At 36.3% G+C, this 21,054-nt stretch overlaps 1 protein-coding gene across 3 annotated transcripts in view; it reads right to left on the minus strand.

The window, feature by feature from the left end:
* Positions 1-21,054, minus strand: part of TTBK2 (tau tubulin kinase 2) — a 133,602-nt gene that overhangs the window by 86,280 nt on the left and 26,268 nt on the right. Inside the window, exon 2 of one of the 3 annotated variants that reach the window (XM_036032254.1) lies at positions 11,136-11,247. The exons of the other annotated variants lie outside the window; for them this stretch is intronic. The gene's annotated coding sequence lies outside the window, so the exon portion shown is untranslated. The remainder of the gene's footprint in view (positions 1-11,135; positions 11,248-21,054) is intronic. 3 annotated transcript variants of the gene reach the window in all.

Genomic DNA, 21,054 nt, shown 5'->3' on the forward strand with positions numbered 1-21,054 from the left:
AATTCTGGATTCTCAATTCTATTTCATTTATAATTCTATCCTTATGCCAATACCAGCATGTTTTCATTACTGCCCCTTTATAAGAAGTGTTGAAATCAGGAGGTATAAGACTCTAATTTTGTTGTTCTTTTTCAAACCTGTTTTGATTATTTAGGGCCTCTTGCAATTCCTTATTAATTTTATTTTTTTTTTATTTCTAACCTGTAATTTATTTAGAATATGTTGTATCTATTTAGACTATGTATTTTTTTTAGCATTTTCCAATATTTTATTGTATTTTTTCCATTACCATTCAGTCGCCTTATGTCCCCCTGCCCCCTCCATATTAATTTTAAAATCAGCTTGTCCATTAAAAGCTAGCTGGGGTTTTGGTAGGGGCTGTGTTCAATTTGCTGGTCTATTTCAGGAGGACTACCATCTCAACAATATTATCTTCCAATCTACAAACAAATCTTTCCATGTATTTAGGCCTTATTTTTTCAACTATATTTTATAAATTTCAGGAAATAAGTTTTACATTGCTTTTGTTAAATTTATTCCTACATATTTTATTTTTTGATGCTGTTATAAATGGAATTGTTATTAATTTCATTTTGGGATTATTCACTGTCAATGTCTAGTAATGTAAGTGACTTTTTTATATTTATCTTGTATCCTGCAATCTTCCTGAACTTGATTATAAGTTCTAATAATTATTTAGGATTTTCTGTATATAAGATCATGTTATCTGCAACTAGAGATAATTTTACTTCTTCCAATTGGGGTGCGTTTTAATTCATTTTCTTGACTTGACTAGAAGTGGCAAAGGAGAAATTCTTGTCATGTTCCTTATCTTTGGTAGGAAAAGTAAGTCTTTTACCACATTAGCTGTCGGTCTATTTTAAATAGATGCCCATTTTCAGGGTGAGGAAGTTTCTGTCTTTTTTTAGTTTGGTATTTTTATTATGAAGGGGTACTGAATTTTGTTAAATTGGTCTTGTCTACTGCTGTAATCACAAGATTTTTATTGTTTGTTCTGTTGATATAGTGTATTATATTAATTGATTTTCATATTTTGAGCCAACTTGGAATTCTAAAGATAAATCCCATCTAGTCACAGTGAATAATAGTCCTTTTTATTGTATGTTGCTGAATTCTGTTTGCTAGTGTTGTGCTGAGGATTTTTGCATCTGTACTTGTAAGAAACATTGGGTTGTAGTTTTCTAACGTCTTTACCTGGATTCTCTATCAGAGCAATATTGGCCTCAGAATAAATTGGGACATATTCCTTCCTTTTTTTTTGGAAGAGTTTGCTTTAAAAAATTGGTATTAATTCTCCTTTAAGTGTTTATTAGGCCCTGGCTGGAACGGCTTAGTGGATTGAACACCGGCCAGCAAACCAAAGAGCTGCCATTTTGATTCCCAGTCAGGGCACATGCCTGGGTTTTGGGCCAGGTCCCCAGTTGGGGGCGTGTGAGAGGCAACCACACATTGACGTTTCTCTCCCCCTTTTTTCCCCTCCTTTCCCCTCTCTAAAAATAAATACATAAAACCTTTAAAAAAAGTTTGTTAGAATTCATCAGTGAAGCCTTCTGGGCCTGGGCTTTCCACAGTGGGTAGGTAATTTTTATTATTACTATACATTTGATCTCTTAACCTGTTATATGTCTATTCAGATTTTATATTTCCTCATAGGTCAGTTTCCATAGTTTACATCTTTCTAGGAGTTTATCCATTTCATATAAGTTATTTAATTTGTCGCCAAGTAGTCCATAATATTTCTATAGTAAAATACTTTTTATTTATGTAAGATCAGTAGAAATGCCCCCTCTTTAATTCCTTCAGCTCCAGAATTTGTTTGGTTCTTTTTTATCATTTCAATCTCTTTGGTGAAGTATTCCTTTTATTCATTATTTTTTTTCCCTGAGCTCACTGAACTGCCTTTCTGAGTTCTCTTATAACTCATTGAATTTCTTCATGACTAAAATCTTGAATTCTCTGTCACTTAAATCACGGTTTTCCATGACTTTGGTTACTGGAAACCTGTCATTTTTCTTTCTGTGTTACATGTTACTTTGGTTGTTTCATGGTACTTGATGGACTGTTTCTCCACCTGTGCACTGGAGGTAATAAACTCTTTTCTTGTTTAGATAGCCTTTTCATCTTAACAATTCAGGAGGTTGATACAGGTCTTTCTTTTGTTTTCCAGTAGGTGGTGCTACAGCTCATGTTTTTGTTTTACCTCCACTACTTGTGCCTCTGTGGGGGGAAGAGGGGGTTCTCTTCAGTGGTGGAAAATGATGCCTGGCTGATGGGAGTGGTGGGTGTCTCCCCTATCCGAGTCCTCTCAGTCTTGGGGCATCATCACTCTGGTTGGGGGGGAGGGGAGGAGCTGGGTTTGTGAGTCCTCAGCACTACTACTTTGTTCCTTATGGCTGCCAGTACCACTGTGTTACAGCTACTATGGGGTTCTGACTCAATATGAGGGGTTAAAGAAGCAGGATTCGAGGGCACAGAGGCCCCTTCTGCCCCCTTCCCCTTCACTCCTCTACACATTCAAAAACACTCATCTTCAGGTGTAGCGATTGATAGATTTCTCAGGCATGTTTGTGAGTTAAACACAGGAAACTTTGTTGGATTACAGATGTCTGACTTGTAAATTTAAGATGAGATAAAAAGATAATCTTTTCAGTCCACCAGGATGTTGATGATCTCAGTCCTGATTTTAGTAATTTGAGCCTTCTTTTTTTCTTGGTCTAACTAAAGGTTTGTCCATTTAAATGTTTTTTTTTTAAGACCAATTTTTGTTTTTGTCTTCCCCGTTGTTCTTCCATTTTTTATTTCATTAATTTTCTGCAATCTTTATTATTTTCTTCCTCTGCTTGCTTATGTTTAATTTGCTCTTAACTTTCTAGTGTCATAAATTGAACAGTTAGATTATTCATTGGTGATCTTTCTAGCTTCTTAATATAAGCACTTACTGATACAAATTTCCTTCTAAGCACTGCTTAAGCTATACCCATAACTTTTGAATCTGCAGAAAATCACTTTGGAATCTCAAAGGCAGGGTCATTAAAGTCATACACTGTACAGGACAACCTACTGTTTTTCTTTAAAGGAGTCACAAGCCCAATAGAAAGGGGAAAAAGCACTGACTTAGTGTTAAATCTCAACTTTGCCACTTAATAATTGTGGGACCTTGAGTAAGTTTCAGTTTAGTCAGAAGAGCTATTAGGAAAAATTAAAAGAGATAATACATTTACAAAGTATTTACTCGATCAACTATTCAATATTCATTCTCCCTTACTAACAGCACCTAAATTTCTCTTGAGGAATGATCTTCCTCAGCTATGTATCTACTGACTCAATTGACTCAATCCCCTACCAAGCCCAAGGTTGGTCATTAACTGCTCTAAACCAATCAGAGTAATCTAGAAATTTTTCTTTTGCCACGAAGATCAGTTTGATAATGGGAAGAAAACAAGATACTCAAGACCTAAGACCTAAGACAATCAATGTTATGACATTACTCTGACAAGTATAAATATTTCAGGAATGTTCAAATCGGAACAAAACTCAATACTTTCCATAATTATGAGATTTTTAAAAAATGAAAAGAATGTAGCTCCTTTCTAGTTGCTACCAGCAACCACCTTTCAACCATGAATAAAACCAGCATGAGGATAAAGTCTACAATATGAAAAGGTAATTACAGCCCTGGCTGGCGTAGCTCAGTGGATTGAGCGCAGGCTGCGAACCAAAGTGTCGCAGGTTCGATTCCCAGCCAGGGTACGTGCCTGGGTTGCAGGCCATGACCCCCAGCAACCACACATTGATGTTTCTCTCTCTCTCTTTCTCCCTCCCTTCCCTCTCTAAAAATAAATAAATAAAATATTTTAAAAAAGGTAATTACAGAAAAAAAAGAGTCACATGGGCAGCAACATGTGAAAGAATGAAAACTGTACTCTATCTAACACCATACACAAAAATCAACTCAAAATGGACTAAAGACTTAAACAGAGACCTGAAACCATTAAACTCAAAAGAAAACAAGGGGTAAGCAACTTGACATAGGTCTTCAGGATGACATTTTGCATTTGACACCAAAAGCAAAGACGACAAAAGCAAAAATAAACAGGTGGGACTACAATAAATTAGAAAGCTTCTACATATCAAAGGAAACCAACAAAATGAAAGGCAACCTACTGAATGAAAGAAAATATTTGCAAATCATGTACGTGATAAGAGGTTAATACCCAAAAATATAAAGAACTCACACAACTCAATAACAAAAAAAAAAAGAAAAAAGTCCAAAAAAGTGAACAGAGGACCTGAATAGTTACAAGGGGAAAAATCCCCCAAAAGTGGATTTATAAAAACTGCGCATTTATTTTTACATGTTAAAACTTCAGTCACCTTCAAAATACTCTTCATTTGATGCAATACACCTATCAAAACATTTTTTCCACTGCTTAAAATAGTTTTTGAACTCACTGATTTTCATGCTTTTTAGTGTTTCTGCCATTTTTTGTTTCACTTGTTCCACATACACAAAACATTTCTCTTTGAGAACTTTTTTTAACCAGGAAACAAAAAGTTCCTCAGGTAAGATCAGATGAATATGGAGGATGGGGGCACAGGGGCCACGATGTTTTTGGTCAAAAATTACAGAAAACTCAGCACCATGTGGGCAGCTGTAAATCACCCATCATGAAGTGGGTAAGCATATTTAAAGAGTCTTCCAAAAAAAATTCACTGAAGCCTAACGCAGCCTCTCACAACACCACCAGATGGTACACTGATATAGATGGGTTCCTAGAACACTCACCTAGTGGGGTAAACCTGTACTACAACAGGCCTGCCCTCCAGAAGATACTGGTAATACTGGGGTTTTTTGGGATCCTCTCTCATATTTTTCTAAAGATTTCAAATGGTCAATGGGTACATGAAAAGGTGCTCAGCACCACTAATCATCAAGGAAATGCAAATAAAACCACAGTGAGATTATCAACTTACACCTGTTAAAACAGCTAATATAAAAAAGACAAGGAATAACAAGTATTAGAAGGATGTGGAGAAAAGGGAACCCTTGTGCACTATTGGTGGGAAAATAAATTGGTGCAGCCACTACAGAAGACAGTATCAGGGTTCCTTTAAAAATTAAAAATAGGGCCCTGGCTGTCATGGCTCAGTGGATTGAGCACAGGCTACGAACCAAAGTGTCACAGGTTTGATTCCCAGTCAGGGTACATGCCTGGGTTGCAGGCCATGACCCCCAGCAACCACACATTGATGTTTCTCTCTCTCTCTTTCTTTTTCCCTCCCTTCCTTCTCTAAAAATAAATAAATAAAATCTTTTAAAAAATTTTAAAAATTAAAAATAGAATTAACATATGATCCAGCAATTACCCTTTGGAGTATATACAAGGGGAGACCAAAAAGAAAAAGACAGAATTATCTACTGGAGGCAGGCCCCTTGTAGTACAGGCTTCCCCCACTTGGTGAGTGTTCTAGGAACGCATCTGTATCGGTGTGCCAGCTGGTGTTGTTGTGAGAGGTTGCATTTGGCTTCAGTGAATTTTTTGGAGGACTCTTTCAACATGTTTGCCCATTTCATGTGGGTGATTTATGAGCACACCTGCCCCCACCATGCTGAGCGTTCAGCAGTTTTTGACCAAAAACAACATGACCCTCCGACCCCTACCCTCCCGTGTTCACCTGATCTTGCCCCAAACAACTTTTTTTCATTATTGTTTCCCTGGATGAAAAAGTCCTCAAAGAATTCCAGTGAAACACTCTGTGAGTGTTCTAGGAACCCATATCACATTGGAAATGTTTTGCCAATGTGGAAGAGGTAAAACAAAAAACAAAAGCAGCACTAAAAGGCATCAAAATCGATGAGTTCAAAAACTGTTTTAAGCATCGAAAAAAGTCTTGATAGGTGTATTGCATCAAATGGAGAGTACTTTGAAGGTGACTGAAGTTTAAACATGTAAAAATAAATACACAATTTTATATAAATGTAGTCCATTTCGGGGTACCCCCTGGTAGAGACCTGAGGAAATGAAATCACTATCTCAAAGAGACCTGCACCTCACATTCAATGAAGCATTATTTACAATAGCCAAGACATGGAAACAACCTACGTGTCCACTGACAGATGAATAAATAAAGAAAAACGTGATATATACACAATATTATACAGCCATAAAAAATAATAACACCTTTCCATTTGTGACATCATGGATGGATCCTGAAGGTATGCTAAAATAAGACAGATATGACAAATACTGTATGAGCTCACGTATACACAGACTCTAAAAAAAATAAGCTCCCAAAAACATGATTGGTGGTTGCCAAAAGTGGGGGGTGAGGAGTGGGAGAAAATAGGTGAAGGTGGTCACAAGGTACAAACTTCCCGTTGTAAAATAAGTGTAAGTCCTGGGGATGTAATATACAGTATGGTGGCTACAGTTAACAATTCTATGTTATATATTTGAAAGCTGCTAAAAGAGTGCATCTTAAAAGTTCTCATAAGAGAAAAAACTGTAACTATGTGAGATGATGGACATTAACTAAATTTATGGTAATCACTTTGCAATATATCAAATCATTACATCGTACACCTTAACAACTATAGAGTTATATGTCAACTGTATCTCAATAAAACTGAGAAGAAAAGAGTCAGAACCCAAATCAAAATATACATAAAACCTAATCTACCTCTTGATCTTTCAGTTTGGTGTGGAGGAAACTATATGTGCTAAAGACTGCTTAAGTTAAATAATAATTTTTTTTACTTGTTAGCTTGTTACTTAAGCTCTACAAGTAACAAGGAGTAACTATAGCACTTAACTGAAAGGGCTACTGTACAGGAGAAATCAGCCAAAGTACATCTAATACTTAATATACTGTCTAGCATATAGGAAGTGTTCAATATATGCTCTATATTATTACCATTAAAGACTAGTGGTAATAAGCACTATTTTGGAATGAGATAGATCTAAGCTAAAAATTCTGGCTCTACTATTCACTTTTTTTTTTTTTAACTATGGACAAACTAACACTTTTAGGCTCAATTTCCTCCATTATAAAATGATGTATAAGTTATGGTAACTTTTACCATAATTAAATAGTATTTTTTAAAACCACACTTAACTCAATACCTGGCACATACATAGTAATAAATGGTTGCTAACACCATCATTATATGATAGATACAAACTGCTTCCCAAAATGGTTGTACTAATTTATACTTCTACTATTGGGACACAAGGGTGTTCTCATCTCTCTATGCATTTCTCAACACTTAATACTGTCAATTTTTTTCCCCAATCTGATGGGTATGAATTGGTGTCTTGCTATAATTTGCATTTCTCTCATTACCAGTGATGATGAGCATCTTTTTATCAGTTGATTATTTAGGTTTCCTTTTTTTATGAATTACTAGTTCTTATCCTTTGCCTACCCCTTCTTTGTCCACTCCTGTGACTGACTACCTTGACCTAGGACATCACTCACGAGACCCAGGATATCTCACAGAGTGTTTCACTGGAATTCTTTGTCTCTGTGTTCTACAAATATTTTAAGGGCCTCACTAACTCCCTTGCCACTATATTCTTCCTCTCCATAATACTGGCACCACTTAATTGTCACCTACAGATTCAAGCCCACCTCCCTCTCTCCCTTATGTTCAGCAGGAACCATTTATGGAGCTCTATCCAGAACAATATTCTGGATGCCATCATGCATTCACCCTTACTGTTAGTTTTGTCTTGACCTCATTCTTTGGTTCTGACAACTGAGCTTCTGCCTACTCTTCTGTTCCCTTCTCAATGCTTTCAAATCAAGAACTTAAAATTATGGCAGGTGGGAGTACAGTGGTCTACCTCCCAGCATTAAATATTAATAAGAGTAACAATATCATGCACAAGGCAAGTAATTTTACATGACTTGCTGCTAGAGGAAAGTAAAACAATCATAAAGGGGTATCAATAATTTTCTGTTTTCAATTATAAAGCCATTTAGTAATAAAGTGAAAAGCTGAGCTGAAAGAATCCCAAATCTACTCACAGGAATGCTCTAGAATTCAAAGAACAAATTCCAGGTCATTTACAAATTAGTAAACACTAAGATTCTGCAGAGATGGACTACTATCCTAATAAGGACACCACAAAACCAGTGTTAGTTTCCTTTTCCATCTGTCCTTGACTCCTTATATTTAACTACTCCTCACCAAAAACAAACAAACAAACAAACCACACCCACCCGAATAACAACAACTCATGAAATACCAACACACCATGGGAGACAGAAAAGCATAATAAAGCTAGGCCCTGTTCTCAAAGAATTTACAGCCTTGTTGAAAGAAATGAACATATTATAAGACTATGATAGACAATGTAAGATAAAATGATAGCTCATAAGAACAAAGAATAATCATTACAGATAGCTCATAAGAACAAAGAATAAGCATTACAGAGAACTCAATAGATTAGTTGGATTAAAATGCATCATAGAGCTTGGAGCTTGACTGAGTTAATGGTGATACAAAAAGAGGTGAACAGTAGACAAAGTACCTCTACACAAAGCACCCAAGAAAAACAATTCCACCAAGGAATCTAAAATACAAAGGATCCTTCCAGCTCTCATGAGAACGCCCATCTAACAATCCCCTAGGTTCTAAGTAGCTCAACCAGGAGCCAAAGGCAGATGCAAGTTTCCAAACTCTTCATTCTAGATAACCATCAAAGGAAATGCCATCATTTAATTTTGTTTTCTTCCATACCTCCTTATATTTCAAACATAGATGTGTGAAAGATTTTCAGTTCATTTTTGTATAATGTACGTGGTTTAAGTCAAGATGCATTATTTTTCTATGTAGTTGTCCAATGTTACAAAACTACTTACTAGTAAGACTATTCCTATATCACTAAGAAACTTTGAAAATATTATTGGCCGTATTGGTGTGGTTCTACTTCTGGAACCCCTATTTTATATCATCAATCTTATGTCTATCTCTTTGTTAATACATATAACAATCTTGATTATGGTAGCTTTGTACTGATTTTTAAAATCACATAGTTTGATTTTTCCAACACTTTTATTTTTCAAAATCTGGTTATTCTAGATCGCTGGCCATTCTATAGAAATTTTAGAATCAGTTTATCAGTAACTACAAACAGTACTGTTGGTATGTTTTTGATAATATCTTAAATCTATAGATCAATTTGGGAAGAATGAACATCACTACTACAGTGAATCTTCCAATTCATGAATATGACATGTCTCCACTTAGATCTTCTTTGATTATTATTAATAAGGGTTTTATAATTTTTAGCATAGAAATACATATTTTATTAACTTTAAACCTAAACATTACATTTTGGGGGTGCAATTGTCAATTTTTTTTAAATTCAGTTTTCAATTGTTTATCATGAGTACGTTGAAATATTATTATTGCCTTTTGTGGGCTGACCTTAAATCACTTGCTAAAATCATTTATTCTAGTAATTTTTTGTGGTATTCCTTGGGATTGTCTACGTAGACAATCATGCCATCTGTGAATAGGGACAGTTTTATTTCTTCCTTTCGAATCTGTATGCCACACCACACACAGTCTCTTCTCATTCTGGGTCTCTGATGACACAAATGTTAGACACTATTGATAGTCTCATAAGTCCACAAGACTAGTTATTTGTTTTCCTGTTAAGGTTTTATTCATTTATTTTTTTAGAGAGGGGGGAGGGAGAGAAAAGACAGGAAGAGAAACATCAATGTGTGGTTGCCTCTTGCACACCCCCTACTGGGGCCTGGCCCGGAACCCAGGCATGTGCCCTGACTGGGAATTAAACCAGAGATCCTTTGGTTCGCAGGCCAGTGCTCAATCCACTGAGCCACACCAGCCAGGGTAGTTACTTACTTTTAACCTTTTTTTTATATTGTTTCAACTAGATCATTTCTATTGATGTATTTTCAAGTTCACTGACTCTTTAATCTGTCATGTCCACTCTGCTACTGAGCCCGCTACTTAGTTTTTTTATTTCCATTATTGTATTTCTCAGTTCTAAAATTTCCATTTAGTTCTTAATACCTTCTATTTTTTTTTTTTTGCTGAGTTTTTTTTAATCTTTTTACTCATTCCTGGAACATTTAGTTCTTTTGTTTCTTTGCTGAAACTTATTTCCTGCTCATTACTGAAACATGGTCATTATAGCCGATTTTAAAAGTCTCTGCCATAATTTTAACATCACTGTGATCTTGGCATTAGGATCTGTGTTGTTTTTTTCCCATATGAGTTAGATTTTTCTGATTCTTTTTAAGCTGAGTAATTTTAGATTGTATTCTGGACATTTTGAATACTATGGTATGAGACTTTGCATCTTAGAATGTTTGTATATTTATTTTAGCCAGTAATTGGGCCTGGGTTCACATTTCAAGTTCTGTCTTCTGTGGATTATGTTTCCAATTTCAATTCAGTTTTGTGCTCCATAACTGTCCCACGTAGTGTCCAGTCTGGGGCTCTGGGTTGGTCTATCCCATAATTCAGCCCTCAACAGTTATTTATGCTGTTTAGAATCAGGCTCACACAAGCACAACTTGGAAGTCCACTCAGCAGTCCATAATCAACTTTAAGTGGTTTCCCTGTAATCTTCCGGTTCCCTGGGGCTCCCGTTTTTCAGCCTTCCAACAGAGAGGTGGGCTTCATTAACCACACTCTGCTGTATACTTCCCAGGACTATGTCAGAAGGAAGGACTAATCAGCAGAAGAGCAGAGGGAGAAGAAAAGCAATGGAATTTGTTCCACTCTCTTGAGACCACAGCTCCTCCAATTTTAGAGGAAGGTTCCCCTCCCTCCGAGAACAGGCTCCTAACTGCCCTCATTAAGGCCACTACAGCCACTGCCAAGCGTTGCTTGAGGCCTGGGATGCAAGAGAACAAGAAAAGGAAAAAAGGAAGAAAAAAAGAAAAAAAGAAAAGGATGTGGGATTGCCACATTTTCTCTGAGCATTAGGAAAACTCTTTCCTGCTCCTTGAGTCAGAACTAGAGGACGTCGGTTGATTTTTCTGTCCATGTTAACAAGGCTCATTTCCAAGTTTCAGGATACGTTAAGTTCAGGCAGGGCATACTGGAAGAAAAAAAATTATAAACTCACCACTGGTTCACTGGTACTTTGAATTCTGGTCTTCTTCCTCAATCTGCCTCCTACTATTTATTTTTCAGAGTCCTCAAATAGTCACTCCAAGCATTCTGTCCAGGTTTTATAGCTGCATTCAGTGGGAGAGACAGGGTGAAGTATGCTTACTCCATCTTATCTGGAACCAGAACCTGGACTACTGTTTTTCATAAAAAACCCTGTAGAACTGACTGACTATTTAAACTATTTGTATAACTTTGATTATAAATTAAAAAATAAAAATAAGTAAATCCTGTAATAACTTTATCTAGGAAAAGAGAATAGGCAAGCTAGTGGAATCACATTTTTTAAGCATATATATTTTTGGATATTGCATGCTTAGGAAAAAAGTGAAGCTCTTAATCGTATTTTGCTTCATTTCTTTAAATCTTATTTTTCCTGTGGATTTTTACAAATACTAGGCCTGTCATAAAATTTTTTAAAGGAAAAAAGAGAGTAGGAGTTATCCAAAGCATAAGACAAAGGAAGCAGATTGAAGAGGTGATAAACTGTTTAGAAACTAAAAATAAACATGCCATGTTAAGGTGGATAGTCTTTACCTGAGAAAAGGGAAGGCCCTGAAATATTTTAGCAAAGTCGGGGGAGTAACATGATCCAATCATTATATGTTCTACTGCAGAACATAAAGATGCACAGAAAATGAGTCTGTCTGAATCTAAGGAGTCACATCAAGTTGCAGAACAGTATATATACAAGTACAAGTCCACATGTTGTTGGGGGATATAAGTAAAGGAGGGAGATTTTACACACACGCGCGCACACACACACACACACACACACACACGTGCGTGCGGATAAACAGATTTACAATAGCCCTGGCTGGGTAGTTCAATTGGTTAGAGTGTTGTCCCAATATACCAAGGTTGCAGGTTTGATGCCTGGTCAAGAAACATACAAGAATCAACCAACAAATGCATAAATAAGTGGAACGTCTCTCTCTTCCCCTCCCTCCCTTCTCCTCTTTCTCCAAAATGAATAAATGAATAGGTTTATAATATGCATTGAATGTGTCTGGAAAAAAACACAAGAAACCAGTAATAGTGGTTAATTTTGGAGGAGAGTGAGGAGCTAAGAGAAAGAAAACCTTTTTAAAAAGATTTATTTATTTATTTATTTTTAGAGAGAACAGAAGGAGAAAGAGAGGGAGAGAAACATCAACATGTGGTTGCCTCTCGTGTGTCCCTATTTGGGTCCTGGCCCACAACCCAGGCATGTGCCCTGACTGGGAATTGAACTGGTGACCCTTTGGTTCATAGCCCATGCTCAATCCACTGAGCTACCCCAGTCAGGGCAAGAAAGAAAACTTTTATTTTTTACCTTATTCTTCTGTTTGATTTTTCATTTTCTTATTTTTAAATTTTTACTGTGAACATTTATAGCCTTCAAAAAGGTTGTAAACAAAATGGAGGGAAGTCTTATACATGCATTAAATAGAAGATAGATATAAGATATTAAAACAGGAATGAATGAGTTTACCATTCAATAGCTCTGTTCCTAGTATACAGTAAGCAAACACTGCTATAGATCTTCCCATAAATATTTCCAATCATTTATAAAGTATGTTCACAACCCAAAACAACTTTTAAATTAGATTACATTACACTAATTTACCATGTATTTTCAAACATTCAGAAATTTAAAGAAAAGATAAACAATAAGGATAAATTTTGAGATATTTATAATTTTATTTTTACTATAAAAATGTTTGCATTATTCTTTTCAATTTAAGCACCCAAGAGTATAAAAGAAGAAAGTAAAAGATTCTTTCCTTTTCTGGTACCTCTAATTCCAATACCCAAATAAAACCATTCCCAATGGCTTCCTGAGTTCTGTATGATTCCATACTTTTTTGTGTATATAAAGCCCATATAAACGTATGTGTATATGTACTCACAAAGATACATGTATACATTATATTTTATTTCAAGGAAATGAATCTCTGCTCCTTAAAATAACCTAGACCTATTCTGGTTCCTATGTGTCATTTTTCTAAACCCAAGTAGAATAATGAAAAGATAAATCCCCAAGCTGGCAGACAATGTTAAATATCCCAGCTAGGTAAATGTTAAAAAATGAATACACTGAACAAATAAAGTTCTCAAAGATCTCCTAACACTCTTTAATAAAACAGGTGAAACTTAACTATGGCAAGCAAAATTACCTTGGGGGATAAAAACACAGGATGAAGCAAGCAAAAGGGCAGATGATAGGTTAAAGGATACAATGAAGGAGGGGCTAAGGATTTCTCCCTAACCTTTTAGGTCCCAGAGTTTGACAACTAGGCTCTCTCACAAAAGGAGTAATCAAGGATCTTGATGGAACAAATGAGCCTTTACAAAGGCAAGCAACTTTGGAGTAACTTTCATAGACAGTCTTCTATACTGGAAAGAAATTACGTATTTCTTACATTCTTAATACTAGGGAAAGGGAGTAGTCATACTTCCCAGCAGTAGCTGGAGACTTCAAGCAAGGAGGGCTTGTGTTCTGCAGTCTCCAAGTAAAAAAAAATTTTTTTTCAATAAAATAAAAATAAATAAATAAAATAAAATAAAATCATCTCTCTCTCTCTAAGACCAACAACTCAGAGTAAATAAAAGTCCTCAAAAGTCAAAACAAAATCACTTTTTTTATGGGCTGTGTTGTTTTTCTCTGCATTTATATGGGGCAAGACAAATTAATTCCCAACTACTTTGACTGAGAATTGGTGCTTTGAAAGAACACAAGAGATAAGATATTCTGATCATTCACAACATGACACAGAGGGCTAAAACAGAACAGAAAGGCAGGACAACTTTCTAGTCATTCAATGATTTAAAGTAGTGATTTTTAAATACAATAGACTTCTTTAGATTGAACACATTATGGAAAGAGCACACATAAGAATTAGTGAGATATATGATCTACAGAGCATTTTTAAAGAACTATTTTTTTATGCTTAGGCATGTATTTATAAACCAATTAGAAGCAAGTTAACAAAATATAAACTTTTAAAGATCCTAGAACAACTCCCTTTGATGAAAAGATACATTAAGTATAAATTATAGTAATTTTACAATATTCTGAATTCCCAAAACATTAGACCCACCTATATGCAAAGATTTAAAAACTTCTGAGCCAAATAGAAATCATTTTCTGGAAGATTCAAATGATATCATTTATACAAATGAAGAGCTGACATCTATATAACACAGTTTTGAGAATCTAAGCCCTAGTCACCCACAAGTGACCGGTATTTATAGCATTTTTAATAGATTACTCTAGAAACTCAATATTTCTTTTTCTTAGAAAAACAATGAACCATTTGAAAAAATAATTAGAAATAGAAGAATTATGTTATCCTATTCTCCCACATCTCTATTTACAAATGTGTACTATCAGTAAATACAAAGGTGCTTTGTGCTATCATTTTGCCACTGAGCATAAAATAAAAGTCAAATTTATACATATGTAATTCCTGCCCTTAAGAGGCTTGCAATTTAAAGGAGAACATGAAAGTATTTAAAAAATAAAATAAACAGCCCTGGCCAGACGGCTGGCTCAGTTGTTTGGAGCATCGTCCTGTACACCAAAAGGCTTCCATTCCCAGTCAGAGCACATACGTAGGCTGCAGGTTCAATGGCATGCATATGAGAAGCAACCTATCAATGTTTCTTTCTCACATCAATGTGTATGTGTGTCTCTCTCTCTTTCCCCACCCCTTGCTCTCTTTCTAAAATCCATAAAAATATCCTGAAGTGAGAAAATTAATTAATTAGAAATGAAATGAAATGAAATGAAGCAATATAAACAATGCAAGGAAGATGAAAAGTCCACATAAGAATAAACCAGACAAAATCTAGAATTTATTAAGACCTATTGAGAAAAGTATGCTGCTCCAATAACAATTAGTGCTCTGGTGCCCATACTGTGGTCTCAACTGTCTCCCGACACAAGGAACAGGATTCTTAGAAGAGGGATCCTGATCCCAACTACAACTTTGAAAGTTCAAAGAATACCTGAAACATGTGAATACCTGATATCATTTCTTGCCAGAAGACAAGAATGATATCAAGTAACACTGGATTTATGTCAGAAGGATACAGCAGCCAACTTGAAAGGGCTTCCACTAACCCAAGACATGAAAATTTGAGCATCAAAACAATAATGACTGCAATGATTTGAAATTAAATATTTAAAAATCCATGACTTCATAATGATACTCAAAACAAAAACAACTCACTGGTCACATAAGGACACAATTCATTATTCTGAAAATTGGTAAATAATACAGAAGACAAATCAAGGCTTCATTTTGCCCTTCTATAGTAACTATATTTCAGAGGGAATAAAGAACTTACAAAATAAAGTTCTACTTTGTGGAATTAAGTCCAGTTCTGAAATTTGGAAGGAATGAAAAAAAATCCTAAAAATCCTAAAAAATCCTATGGAAACAATGGATCTAGGCAATGTAGTCTTGACAACAAATAATGTGAATCTCATCAAGCCTCTAATCTGACTACCACAGTTCACGGGTAACAAGGAGGACAGAGGAACATGCTAAAAGACACCACAAGGATGCAATTGGCCAAATCCAGAATTTGGACTATTCTATCAAACTAAGAACTTCAACTATTTCCTCCTTCTAAAAAAAATTTTTTTTAATCCTCACCCAACAATATTGTTTCATTGCTGAAAGAATGACAGAGAGAGAGAGGATCAATCTTGATCAGTTGCCTTCTTGTATACATGCCCCAACCACAGACTGAATTCACAACCCTTCCTTCAGTCTACTGGAGAATGCTCCAACCATCTGAGCCATATTGGCCCAGGGAGGAAGAACTTCAACAATTTCTTCAACAACTAAATAGTAGTGCTCCCTGCCCTCCCCTCCAAAGAAGAAATAAAAGACAGGGAGACTATAGATTAAGAGATGCTTAATAGATCTGTCAATCAAATGTAATGTGCCTAATGTGTATGTGAATCTTGATTTGAACAAGTCAATTACAAAATTTTTAGACATTGTGAAAAATTAAACAATGGCTAGATTTTAGAGGATACTAAGAAATAATTTTGTTGGTGTAGCTCAGTGGATTGAGTGCGGGCTGCGAACCAAAGCATCGCAGGTTTGATTCCCAGTCAGGGCACATGCCTGGGTTGCAGGCCACGGCCCCCAGCAACTGCACATTAATGTTTCTCTCTCTCTTTCTCTCTCCCTTCCCTCTCTAAAAATAAATAAATAAAATCTTTTTAAAAAATTTCTTAAATAAAAAATAAAAAAAATAATTTTGTTAGGTGTTTAAAACTACTGTTTGTTATTAAAAAAGGAGTCCCTTAATGTAAACTATGGACTTAGTTAATAACAATGTATCAATATTGGTTCACCAATTATAACAGATGTACCATACTAATGCAAGATGTTAATAACAGGGAAAACTGGAGGTGAGGGGGTTAATATGGGAACTGTGTACTTTTTGCTCAATTTTTCTGTGAACCTAATATAGTTCTAAAAACTAAAGTTAAAGAAAAACTGGAACACGGGCTTCCTCTCCAATGAGACCCTATAAACCATTCTTAAAATTGGTCATCTGAGGCATTTCCACAGCCTTGCTACTTCACTTTTTCAGCAACACATATCCTGCCCTGGCTAGGTGGCACAGCTGATTGAAGCATCACCTTGTACAGCAAAAGGCTGCAGTCAGATTCCTGGTCAGGGTTGTGGGTTCAATCCCTGGCTGGGGAGCACACAGGAGGCAACCAATCAATGTTTATCTCTCTGTTTCTGTTTCACTTTCTGTCTGTCTCCCTCTCCAAAATCAGTAAAAATATCCTCAGGTGAGGATTAAAAAAAATAACAATAATTTAAAAAATAATACAGATCCTACAAATTCTCCCAAAGTTTAACATAAACTACCTCTAAAGACTTCCAGCCACGATGGAGGCATAGGTAGATAAACTTTGCTTCCTCATACAACCAAAAGGAGGACAACAACAAATTTAAAAACAAAAACAACCAAAATTGACAGAAAACTGAACTGTATGGAAGTCCAACAACCAAGAAGTTAAAGAAGAAACATCCATCCAGACAGGTAGGAGGGGTGGAGGTGGGCAGCAAAGTGGAGAGGACTCTGGGCAAGGCAGCGGGTGGTGGACCTGGTCAGGCAGCCAATTGCGGACTGGGCAGTCCCACATTTGGAACAACTGGGGAGCAAGATAGACCACACAACCCAGGGTTCCAGCATGGGGAAATAAAGCCTCAAACTTCTGATCAAAACACCTGTGGGGGTTGAGGATGCAGTGGGAGAAACTTCCAGCCTCACAAGAGAGTTCATTGGAGAGACCCACAAGGTCCTAGAATGTACACAAACCCACCCACCCAGGGAATCAGCACCAGAAGGGCCCAATTTGCTTGTGGGTAGCTGCAGAAGTGACTGAAAACCAGCAGAGAGTGGAGCAAGCAGCATTCTACCCTCTCAGACCCCTCCCCCACAAATGGCATCACAACGCAGCAATGAGAGTTGTCCTGCCCTGGTGAATACCTAAGGCTCTGCCCACTTCTACACAATAGGCACGAAGACCCCCCCCCCAAAAAAAAAGGCCCAAATGAAAGAACAGATCAAATTTCCAGGAAAAAAAAAACAACTAAGCGATAAAGAGATAGCTAACCTATCAGATGCACAGTTCAAAACACTGGTAATCAAGATGCTCACAGAATTATTTGAATATGGTCCCAAATTAGATAGAAAAATGAAGGCCATGCTAAGTGAAATAAGGGAAAATGTACAGAGAACCAACAGTGATGGGAAGGAAATCAAGACTCAAATCAACAGTGTGGACCAGAAGGAAGAAACACTCAACCAAAACAGAATGAAGAAACAAGAATTTGAAAAAATGAGGAGAGGATTAGGAACCTCCAGGACATCTCTAAAGGTTCCAACATCCAAATCATAGGAGTACCAGAAGGAGAAGAGGAAGACCAAGAAATTGAAAACTTAAAATAATGAAGGAGAACTTCCCCAATCTGGCAAAGGAAATAGAGTTCAGGAAGTCCAAGAACCTCAGAGACTCTCAAAGAAGTTGGACACAAGGAGGAACACACCACAGCACATCATAATTACATTAGCCAAAGTAAAAACGAAGGAGAGAATCCTAGAAGCAGCAAGAGATAAGGGGACAGTCACCTACAAAGGAGTTCCCATCAGACTGTCAGCTGATTTCTCCAAAGAGACCTTACAGGCAAGAAGGGGCTGGAAAGAAATATTCCAAGTCATGAAAGACAGGGACCTACATCCCAGATTGCTCTATCCAGCAAAGCTATCATTTAGAATGGAAGGGCAGATAAAGTGCTTCCCAGATAAGGTCAAGTTAAAGGAGTTCATCATCACCAAGCCCTTATTATATGAAATGTTAAAGGGACTTGTCTAAGAAAAAGAAGATAAAAAATATGAACAGTAAAATGACAACAAATACACAGCCATCAACCACCGAACCTAAAAGAACAAAAACAAAAATGAACTAAGCAAACAACTAGAACAGGAACAGAATGACAGAAATGGAGATCACATGGAAGGCTATTGGGGGAGTGGGGGAATGGAGGGAAAAGGTACAGGGAATAAGAAGCATAAATGGTAGGTACAAAATAGACAGGGGGAGGTTAAGAACAGTATAGGAAATGGAGAAGCCAAGGAACTTATATGTATGACCCATGGACATGAACTAAAGGGGGGGAATGTGGGTGGAAGGGGGTGTGCAGGGCAGAGGGGAATAAATCGGGGAAAATGGGACAAATGTAATAGCATAACCAATAAAATATAACATAAACTACATCTAATATATTCTCAAACCATTTCTTGTGTGTGTGAGGGTAAGTGGCTAAGACTTTCTATGTTCCAAGAGATGAAATTTAATGAATCCACAAAATCATCAATAAAGCTCTCACAGGCTGTCAAATTTTATATCTGTCAAATTTTAATATGTCTCCAAACACCCACCACCTGAAACCCTCAAATTCCCTAATTGTCTGATACTTCAGACAATTGTCTGATAATTCTATAAAGAATATTTTCATTTTTTTAAAAAAGGAGCCCTTAACTATTAGATAGAGGTATATACTGAAGTATTTATAGATTGTGTTTGTTTAGGATTACTTTTTAAATACTCTAGGCAAGGTAGGGGGAAATGTTAAAGGAGTAGGACAGGGATGCAACAAGATTGGTCAAATACTGATACTTACCTGACACTGAGTAGTAAATATATGAATGTTTATCATATAATTCATTTTTTGATATATTTGAAATTTTTCATAATTAAAAAATCAGGAGAAAAATAAAATTTAAAATTTGCCTATCTCACTTGCAGGATTCTAAATATGTATCAAATTTTATCAAGATTGTAATGGAAATCTAACTTTTTAAAAGTATCGATGGTACTAGGTTCCTGGCATACTGCACAATTACTGGTGATCAGAGTTAAAATCATAGAACAGAATATTTTTTCCTCTTACACCAGCACCGCACATAAAACTGTATTTTTTAAAGTGGTATGGTGACATACAGCTCAAGAGATTGTAAAAATGCAGAAGATAGATAAGAAGTCACTATAAAACATTTGTTTAAGATGGGAGAGAAGAGAGAGTCAAGAATCAGACTATGGAAGCAATTAGCCTTCCCCTTTACACAAAGTTCAAAGCAAATAAATTGAAAAGTAAAGGTTTGAAGGTAGGGTAATCACAAATGGAGAGAAGGAAGAAACACAAATAAATGGGTACACCAAATGTATCTATGAACAATGATATTAATAAGAGGAAAAGACTAATAACTTTTATGGTTTTATTTACTAGAGATACTTTAGAGGATAACTGAGTACAGGAGAAGCACTACCTAACAGGCCTATCGACAAATGGTTTAGTTTTTATAAGTGACTAAAACATTCAAACACATCTCTGTCTTGATTCAATAGAGAATTGTAAGATACATCTAGAATAGCTCAGAGAGCTTTGAAAAGAGAATAATCTGATGTAGTAGCATAGGAAAGGTCATTCAGAAGACAAGATAGGGTAGAATGCTAAGGCTTTCACACTTTAGGACCAATGAGAAACGAACATACTGGTGATGAAAGTTATGTATGACCTGAAGAAATCTAGAGCTATTAAGTACAGGAAAAACAGAGAGAAAATTGAGAACTGAGGGAATCCAGGAAAAGACATTATGAGAAGTTTGGAAAAGGGGATTGATTTATTAAAAGGAACAAAATTTAGGGTTAGGGCTAAATTGATCATAAAGTATCTTTTTATCTTATAAAGAAACAAATCCTTATGCCAGCTATCAAAAATTGGTATCAATTTCAAAGCAACCAATCCTATAAAGCACAGGTGGCGAACACAAGGCCCACTGGCTGAATCCAGCCCTCCACCTTGTTTTACAAGGACCCACACCTTGTTCCTACCCAGCAGCAGCACCTAGCTCTCGCTTAACTGTTAAGGAGTAGTTACATTTATGCAGTCCTAAAATTCCATTCAGCCCTTTGAAGGCAACTGAGAGGCTGATGTGGCCCCTGGTGAAGATGAGTTTGATACCCCTGCTATAAAGGGTTTGCCTCTGGTTTATATATATATACACACCCTTCCCTTAAATACTTAGCCTTTTTCTTGGGGTCACTGAGTAAGAAGTAATTATACCCATTGAAAGACAAAAGCAGTTTAGGCCCATAAAATTGTTCATAAAAGGGTCTAGATTCCAAAGCATGCTCAACAAAAAGAAGCTGAGGCATGTAAGTACACAGAAGGCATAAGTTAGGAAGCCAAACAGAAAGTCAAGGGCTGCTCACTGAAATACATACCAGCAGATTAAAAACCTATTAATTTTTGGAAAGTGCAGGGTTCTGAGAAATAGGATGTCATGCG

The sequence above is a fragment of the Phyllostomus discolor genome, chromosome 1 (genome assembly GCF_004126475.2).
Source record: "Phyllostomus discolor isolate MPI-MPIP mPhyDis1 chromosome 1, mPhyDis1.pri.v3, whole genome shotgun sequence".
NCBI lineage: Eukaryota > Metazoa > Chordata > Mammalia > Chiroptera > Phyllostomidae > Phyllostomus > Phyllostomus discolor.